Genomic DNA, 10,187 nt, shown 5'->3' on the forward strand with positions numbered 1-10,187 from the left:
TTATTCAGTACAATAGGTAATTGTATGGAATTGATGTGTAGAATCAATTTTTTGACATGACAAGGTAAATGTTTAATCAATATTTGCTGAATTGAATTGTAATGACCAGACCAACCACTTATAGCTACATTTATAAATCATCTTTAGAGTGAGTTCATGTAAACCATGGAGATATGGAAAAAATACTTGTTGAAAATATGGGTTTTGAGTGTGTGGCTTTATAAACAAATCTGACTATTATGCATATATATTACTCTTCTAAGCCTTAGTTCTTTTTCTATAAAATGAAGCTAATATACCTTCATTAAATTGTTGTGAGAAGTAAATGACTGAAATAATTTAGCAAAACACTTAGCTAAATGTTTGGCAATAGAAAATCTTCAACTATAGCAAATATTATGTACAATAATAAATCTGCAAATAGCAAATCTATCTGGCCATTTCTATCTTGCCTAGAGTTCTAAAGAAACTAAAATATTTTCACTGGAAATTTCCTATGCTTACATTAGAAGGTAATAAAAATGGTAATAATACCAGTAGTAAATGATTATATAGTGCTAGACAGGATTCTAAGAATTTTATATTTATTAATCTGATCAACATAAGAGAAGGAATTGATTATCCTTACCCCACTTGACTGCTTCAATAAATGCATAATCTAGCAAGAAACAAATAACATTTGATTTAAGATTTAGTTTATCTACTTATGCAGTACATCTTAACATTGTCTATTTAGAAATGTGGTAATTATGTACTTAGTAAGTTTTTAGTAATCTCTTTAGTAATTTATATAGAAACTACTTCATAAGTTAGCTTGTTCATGCATATTTTTTTCAAACAGTAAACAATTTTAATGTTCTTTACTTTTGTGCTTCAGGCTCTTTATCACTGGCACTAATCCCCTTTACAGTTTGGAGATGTTGAAGATTGAATAAGCAAGTGTGTGAAGCACAACACCCAGATATGATGGCCAGTGTATTTATTTTCTATGTGCAATGTAGATTTCCATAGGCATCAAAAAGAAAATCATCTTAAATATATCCCTCTTCTAAATTAGTTATTTCTGAGAGAATCATATTCTAAATGTTCTTGTATGCTAAAACCTATAATCCTGAAATACAGATGAGTTCATCAGGTGCTGGTAGTCCCCACCATCATCATTTACCTCAACAGGGTATCCCTCTGGTTAGCTCTGCTTGGGCCCTTCTGTTCTGGCCCTTGTCTCACAAGAGGTTTACAGGGAAATCACAGAAACACCATGAGCCACGCAGCCCCCAAATCAATCAAGTAATGCTCTGATGGGGTGACATCACCCTCAGTTTGAATCGTCGATGTGCAGTCTAGTCAGGCCATGCATCTTTTAAAAAGATTTTATTAAAGGTCTTTATAGAGCAACAACCAGACTCCAGATTCAGCTGCCTAGGAGACCCTGTTATGCTGTGCTAGTGGCGGGGGCATGGCAGGCAGCTTTGGGCTCCCACCCACTGTCCTGAGATGGGGGTGGGCAGTATCTCATCTTTGGGTTCCACAAAGCTCACATGTGGAAGGGGTTTCTTAGGGCCAATCTTACCAGTTGAGTCCTAAGGAAACAAGATCTTCACTTGAGGCCCAGCACGCCCTGTGGGAGCAGCACATGGCGCCTGGCAGTGTAGACGTAGTAGTTAACAGGATCCCTGCTGTGGATCATCAAACCATCGACAAACTCCATGGATTTAGCCCTCTGTCCTCAGAGTTTCCCAGACACCACGCCCTCACAGCCTTTGGCCCCCACTTTCCATGATGTCACTTATATGGAACCTCTCAGATTTTATTTCCAGGGCCAGTATTGGCATAATTCTTGTTTCATGTTATTTACATTTTATGACAGTGCTGCTTACTAGTTAGATTTTAGGCCTTAAAAGGCAGGGATCTTATCTTATGCCAGCTTATGTTGCTGATACCTACTAAAGTCTTCTTAAAGACAATCTGCCGTGGTCCAGGGATGGGTTTCCTCTGACTTAGTGATAAAAGCAGTGAGCTGGCTTACATTGGCCTGTAAGAGCCAATTGTTCAATTTTCAAGAGTTTTACAAACCAGTGGGTATTAGGTTGGTAGCTTGAAATAAGCCTTCATGGGATTACTTGCACCACAAAATTGACAAACACTACAAGTCTGCCTCTTATCCCAAGAGCCAGTTGCTGATCATTTATCCGTACACCACTGGTTTGGAGACTCAGAGTAGAATAGATTAAGCTCAAATCAGTTCTAATTTATGTAAACACATGTGGAACAAATACCTGCTTATAAAATTAAAGCAAATGAAAATCTTTTATTTCAATAAGAACTTATTTCAAATATTTCTACTTATTTTCCTATTTTAAAAGAATGTATCTTTAATAAAATAATTCTTTTAAAGCAACTAGGGTATGCTCCTTTCTGACAACCTAGAATCTATACTCAGCAGAATTGTATTGAAAAAGCATTCAAATAGAGGCTTTTCAGATGCACAAAATCTGAAAGAAATTAACATCAGGAAAATGACACCACAAAAAAGAATTTCTGATCAGTAACCCTGCACTACCAGAAATATTAAAAGAAATCTTTCCACCCTGGCTGGTGTGGCTGAGTTGGTTGGGCATTGTCCGTGCACTGAAGGGCTGCTGGTTCAATTCCTTGTCAGGGCATATGCCCTGGGTTAGGGCTCAATCCCCAGTAGGTGGTGTGCAGGAGGCAGCTGATTGTTGTTTCTTTCTCACAGTGATGTTTTTCTCTCCTTTACTCTCTTTCTAAAAATCAATAAAGAAAAAAACTTTTAAATCTCTATAAATTTTAACAAAAGAAAGGAAACTTTCAGATAGAGGAAAAGTAATACCAGATGAAAATGCGGATCTTCACAAAAGAATGACTAGCACAGGGAAAGACAACTATATTGAGTATCACTTTTTTTCTCCCATAATTTCAAACTATTTCAAAGATAATTGTTTAAACAAAAGTAATCATGCATTTGTGGAGCTTCTAATATTCATAACAGTAAAATCTATGACAAAAATAGCAAAAAAGCCAAAAGGGAAGGAATGAAAGTATACTCTTGTAAGAGTCTTATACTATAAAGTGGTATGATATTACTTCAAGAAAGACGTCAATAAGATGTATACCACCAGTTGGTAAACTACAACTCATAGATCAATCTGGCTCACAGCCTGTTTTGCATGGTCTATAAGCTAGAAAGGATTTTATATTTTTAAAAATTAAAGAAAAATGAATATGTAACAAAGATCATATGTGGCCACAAGTCTAAAACATTTATTAGGTGGCCCTTCACAGAAAAAGATTGCAAACTTCTGATGTATGTTAGAAATTCTAATGTAACCACAAAGTTAACAATGTGAACAATTATAACTAATAAACCAACAAAGGAGATACAGTACAATCGGAAAAAATACTCAATATAGAAGTCCTTAAAAAAATAAGAGAAAGGGAAAAAACAATGAAAGTAAATGATCTAAATACCATAAAGGACAGAGATGATCAAGTAAGTAAAAACATATGAGATCCAAATGTATGCTGTCTATAAAAGAAGTGAACTTTAAATATAAAAGTACAGAAAGTCAAGATTGCTCCCAACAAGGAGTGGGCCAGGGAACAAATACAAAAGATTAAAAGGATGAAATAATATACACCATGTTAACATTGTTAAAGGAATACTGGAGTAACTGTATTAAAATCAGACAAGGTAGATTTCCAGCTAAATTTCCAGGAAAAAGCGAGGAACCCTGCATAGCGATAAAAAGATCACCTCCTTAGGAGGATATGATAATACTACATATTTATATAACTAACAACATAGCTTCAAATGCAAAAGCTAACAGAACTTTCAGGAGTAATAGAAAAAAATCCTCAAAGACAGCCTGTGATTTTAGCATCCTTCGCTCAACAATTGATTGAACAAGTAAATGGCAAATCATTAATAACATAGAAGACTTCAACAAAACGTTTTACCAATTGAACCTAATTGTATTTACAGAACACTCCATCCAATGACAGCAAGACACATGTTTTCTCAAATGCACATGGACATTTTCCAACAACTAGTATGAATTGAAAAATCATTGTATTAGAAACTTTTCAAAGCTGACTTTTTAAACCCTCACAGCAGTCCTGTGAAGATGGTACTTCCATCATCCCCATTAATAGACAAACAAGTGTTTTCAACATCACCAACTCTAAGGCAAAGACTTCAAAAATGAAGCCTGGCCTCAGCATCTCCAGTAAAATGAAGTCTGCACAGTCCTTTGATCTTGAGACTCAAGCATCATACCCTCCTTGTGGGGTCAATTTCATCTTCCTAAGGGCCTCTTTCCCATTATTTCTCTAGAAAGCTGTGTTTCATGCTTTTTTACCTTTTAACGTTGCCTCTTTTCATAAAAGTAAGCCCCTTTTCACTATTGAAGCTGAAAAACATGAAGCCGGCTTTTGGTTGTAGGAGTTAAGAAGCAGTTTTTAAATTGTAATGGAAGCATTCATTCCATGCCCATAGTTTGGTTGCTCTCCCAATCGGATGCCCCGGAGGTCCCTGCAGGCTCTGAAGGGGCACCAGGGATAGGACCACATGATTAAACGTTCTAAGAAGTGGATTTTAGGTCTACCTTGTCAAGCCTTATCAAAAAATGCAGATTCCATATGAATAGAGTTTCAAGGAAATGGAAGGCTATTCCTAAGTTGAGAATTTGTTGTTTCCCTAAGCTCTCATAGCTGAATAATAAATGCAGACCAAACCAAAGTCCTGGTTGGTCACAGGAAAAAAATTAAAAGGAAAAACCTGTTTGAATCATATTTAAAATGAAACCTAAGTGAACTATGTCTTAGGATCCTTCCAGTAACAGCCCAAGTGGTACAACCCCCGAGATGTGTCAGGCAGAGTTGGCTAGGATCATAAGGATAGTTTTCCATTTGCTGCAAGAGCAGTTTTATGGCTGTGCTGTTTTATCCCTGCTGTTTCACATTAACTAGAAAGCTGGCCTTTACACATTGAGCAAGATGAGGCTACCTAATATCTCCTATGTTAATAGCAATTCATTCTTTGGTGAGCCAAGGTTAACAAAAGAAATGCTTTATGCAAATAGAACATGTGAAAACCCTGGACAAGTTCATTTTCATTTTAAGGGCTCATTGGAAACATTTTCTAATCTATGTTCTTATAATAATACTAGAGGCCTGATGCACAAAATGTGTGCAAGAGTAGGCCTTCCTTCCCCCGGTTGCTGGCACCGGCTTCCCTCTGGCACCCAGGACCTGGGCTTCCCTCAGGCATCTGGGACTTGGGCTTCCCTTACAGCCCTGGCTTTGTCTGGAAGGTCGACCGGGAGGACGTCCAGTCTAATTAGCATATTACGCTTTTATTATCCTAGATTTTTAAAGAATGAATTCAATCTTTGCTGAAAAGGACATTAAATATTTAATTTTTCTTACTATATGCTTAAATTATTTATAAATATTGCATTTTATAACTTCAAATCATACTTTCTTGGCTGTTTAGTGTAAGTATAATTATTTTGCTTACAAGCATGTTAGCTTCCTGGAGTCATTAAAAATACACACAATCAGTTGTTGAGAATTTGGAAGAAAGGAACCCTTGTGCACTGTTAGTGGGAATGCAGATTGGTGCAGCCACTATGGAAAACAGTATGGAGGGTCCTCAAAAAATTAAAAATTATACTGTCTTATGACCCAGCAATTTGACTTCTGGGTATATAACTGAAGAAACCCAAAACACTAACTAGAAAGAATACATGCACCCCTATGTTCATTGCAGCTTTATTTACAATAGCCAAGATAGGGAGGCAACCCAAGTGTCCATCAATAGATGAGTGGATAAAAAAGTAATGGTGCATATACAATGGAACATTACTTGGCCATAAAAATGAATGAAATCTTACCATTTGTAACAACATGGATGGACCTAGAGGGTATTAGGCTAAGCAAGATAAGTCAGACAGAGAAAGACCATGTAATTTCACATATGTATGTGGAATCTAAATAACAAAATAAATGAACAAATAAAACAGAAACAGACTCATAGATATAGAGAACAGACTGACGGTTGCCAGAATGGAGGCAGGCTGGGTGAAAAAGGTGAAGTACAAATTGCTAGTTATAGAATAGTCATGAGGCTGTTAAGTGCAGCATAGAGACTACAGTCGATATATTGTAATAACTATATATGGTGCCAGGCAGGTACTTGAAATATCGGGGGATCACTTTGTAAAGCATCTGATTATCTAGCCACTATGCTGTGCATCTGAAACTAATACAAAATAATATTGAATATAAACTGTAGCTAAAAAATAAAATTAATAAAATAAAATAAATTCTATTAACTATTAGTGTACAGGAGGTGTGCAGAGATAATAAATTACTGTACAAAACATAGAGCATTTAATAACTGTAAAATTAAGTTATTATAAATAATGAATATCATCTTTGGATAAAGTAAAAATAAATAATTCAAAAACTACTTTTAAAAAATCTACCCTGGGAATTCTGAGAGTGAGCTGCCAAAGCTATAATTAAAAATATTAATGTCTGTATACAACCTTATGGAAATTGCAAAATCAATGTATCATTTGATATACTTTGGGGCATTTTTGGCCTTTGTTTTCTATTTCCAGTGTTAATCATTTGAAAAGGACTCTTTCTTCTGTAAACATAAATGAAAATGAAAAGTCATCACTTTATTTTGTAGTTCCAGAAATTCATTCACTGTCAGCAAAGTTATTGACTTCATATATAGTATCCTGTACTCATTTATTCTGCTTGATTCACTCTCATGAGAAAGTGACATGTTGTTTATAGCAGATACCTAATAAAATTCCTGGGGCATTGGATCACACACATTATTAAAAAAGTAATGAGTGCATGATTATGAGTGAACTCTCTTCTTTCATAAAGACATAAAATATGGATGATATAAGTGAATTTTTATTTTTGTACAAATTGTGTAATTCAAGCTTTATAGTTTTGTGAAAAAAATTTGTTAATAACTTAAGTTTATGGCTGTTTAGAAGTTTATAAAACCAATTTGTCTTGCCAGGGAGAAACTATTACAGTATGTAATTCTGTTTCCTAGTCTTACTAGCAAATAATTGTGTATTTAGTTGCATGCTGGGTTGAAGTAAATATTCTTTACAGTTTGGAATAAATGAATTTGGCATTTGAGGCTCCTAAGAAATAGAACTTTATCAGAAAGTTTCTATTCAAAAGTCTTTTGCTGGCTAAAAAATAAGTATATTAGCATTCTTGGATAGGTTCAGAGACCCTTAGACATGCATACGCATGCAAACACACAGTATTGTGGGCAAGACAGAAGGGTCCTCAGGACCACGCACACAGACACACTCTAGTGCACTCAGTAAATATGTACTTCTGTATTAATGCTGGCAAAAACAAGTAATCCTGATTTGTTAGTAGAGGAACAGTCACACAGTCCAAGCTCTGCTGTCTTGCCGCCCTCCTTTCCCTTTCACTGCTCCCTCTCAATCCTTGAAAGCTTGACCTGAAAGGACAGTGACATCGTTGGCGAGCACCATGAGGACGATAGTTGGCCTATACATGACATGGCCCATTGGCTACTCCTGTTTAGATTAAAAAGTGGTTCTCAAAGGAGGTACCATATTGGAATCACCTGGTGGGCTTTTAAACCTTCCAAAGCCCAGGTTGACCTTACACTAATTAAACCAGGATTTCTAGGGCTAGCACCCAGACATCAATATTAAAAAATAATAATAAAACAAGGGAACACACATGAAATCAAGCTTGAGAACCAGTAATTTGCCTGATTGTTTCAAATTAGCCATGTGGCTTCTGCAAGTGGCACTGTGCTTAATCCCCAAACATAAGCTTCGGTATCTTATTCTTAATTATCATGAAAATGGCAGTAGATCCTTCATCATGACTCAGCGCTTTTATAAAAACCTCTTCTTAAACCTTAAAATTTGTGATTCTTCTAGCACTGAACATGTTGGCCATGATTTTTTAAAAATAAATTTTCTACTTCTATGGGAGTAGCTAACTCAGCTTGGTCTCCTGAATCAGGCAAAAGTCATGTGACTTAGAACATGTACCAGATTAGGAGAAAACAGACATGGGTCTGAGTCTGCCTTAAGCTTACTGGTAAACCTGGGCAAGTCACCTAAGCTCCCTGGTCCTTAGTTTTCTCATCTGTTCAAACAGAGGGTTGTGTTAGAACAGTGTTTCCCAAACTTCAGTTCCCTGAGTATTTACCATCTTCATGATTTTTGCCAGAGCTGCATTCCACCTGTAGTGTCATTTACTTAAAAACTTTCTTCACATTGATTCGCTCAGTTTAGGTCCTAAAACCATTGGAAAACACATATACAGTGGTTCTCAACCTTCCTAATGCCACGACCCTCTAATACAGTTCCTCATGTTGTGGTGACCCCCAACCATAAAATTATTTTCGTTGCTACTTCATAACTGTAATTTTGCTACTGTTATGAATCATAATGTAAATATCTGATATGCAGGATGTATTTTCATTGTTACAAATTGAACATAATTAAAGCATAGTGGTTAATCACAAAAAAATTATGTAATTATATATGTGTTTTCCGATGGTCTTAGGTGACCCCTGTGAAAGGGTTGTTCGACCCCCAAAGGGGTCCCGATTCACAGGTTGGCGACCCACAGGTTGAGAACTGCTGGTTTAGGACTACTTAGAGTAAATTTTAATTGCTTTTATAAATGTATAACCAGTATAACATCTCATAAACAGATGGTAACAACAAAATAAAAATTTTAAAAGGTGATGCCAATCAATTCTAACTAGATTATCTTGTCTGACAAAGGCTCTGAGCATAATACCTGATTTCTCCTTATGAAAAAAATACAATTTACAAATTTTGGAGAGCTGTTAAGGACAGGCTAGCTCAAATAAAATTGCTCTTCTATCTTATTAGAAGGATTAAAAGAGAATTGCAAAGGGAATCATTTTTTCACTATGTGATTCAAGTAAGTTTAAAATAGTGCTTCATGTTTCATGCTTTGGGAAACACTGCACTGGATAATTATTAATACTTCTCCAACACTAATGTTCTTCCATCACTCTGTGGTTCAGGCTCAAGCAAAAGAAATAAAGACAAATAAAATATTCTCAGAGGCCAGGAAGGGTCTTCCCCAACCACCACTACCACTGCCACCTGCTACTTCTGATTCAAGCAAAAGCAACACATTTAGTAATCTGAAAAGAGAAAGATTCCATAGCTATGCAGAAAATACGTTAAGTTTCATAGTGCAGAAAAAAGATTTGGAGAAGCCGAGTGGCATAGTGAGAGGCAGTAAATGGCATATGGCATTAGACCGTCTATATGATGGTCTTCAGCCAATACATTGCCCATTAGGCTGGTTGAACTAAAACATATTTTGTGGCCGTCGAAAGTCTCTCTTTAGAGAAGTTATTTTCTTTATTTCACACTCAATTGATCTCTCAAAGACAAGACATTGAAATCATTTACACAACTAAATGGGAAGAAGTTGTCATCTAGCAATACTCTCTAAAGATCATAAATGTAATTCACTGGCTATTAAACCCATCATATTTCTTCTCCCCCAACTCTTAGCCCTGTGTCACCTCATTGGAGAGATCAAATGTTTTCAGGCTGTGTTGTGCTGTCCCAGTTAAACCCTCATTCATGTTTTCCTTTTTTAAAAAAAATTTATTTATTTTAAATCTTTATTGTTGAAAATATTGCATATGTCCATTCCCCCCCCCCCCAGGACCCCTTCTAGCCTGTCCCCACCCTCCTTTTCCCCACCCCCAGCCCTGGCCCCAGGCCTTCATCACACTATTGTCTGTGTCAATGGATTATGCATATATGCATATAAATTCTTTGGTTAATTTCTTCCTACCCACCCACCCACACCCGCCTTCACTCTGAGCTTTGACTGTCTGCCCCATGTTTCTAAGTCTCTGGATCTATTTTGTTCATCAGTGTATTTTGTTTATTAGATTCCACATATGAGTGAGATCATGAGATACTTGCATTCATGTTTTTCTATAGCATTCTCTGGAAACTGCGGTTCATTTGGTATATCTACAAGAAGCAGCAAGCTGCATTTCTTTATCAGGCACCATCTTAAAGAAATCTCATTCTTTGCCTTATTTAAACTACAAAATGTGCATTTAATTTCAA

At 36.2% G+C, this 10,187-nt stretch overlaps 1 pseudogene; it reads right to left on the reverse strand.

Moving 5' to 3' along the window:
• Positions 1-1,419: 1,419 nt before the first annotated feature.
• Positions 1,420-7,601, reverse strand: LOC118670802 (annotated as a pseudogene).
• Between the last annotated feature and the right edge of the window lie 2,586 nt (positions 7,602-10,187).

Source organism: Myotis myotis, unplaced genomic scaffold (genome assembly GCF_014108235.1).
Source record: "Myotis myotis isolate mMyoMyo1 unplaced genomic scaffold, mMyoMyo1.p scaffold_m19_p_16, whole genome shotgun sequence".
NCBI lineage: Eukaryota > Metazoa > Chordata > Mammalia > Chiroptera > Vespertilionidae > Myotis > Myotis myotis.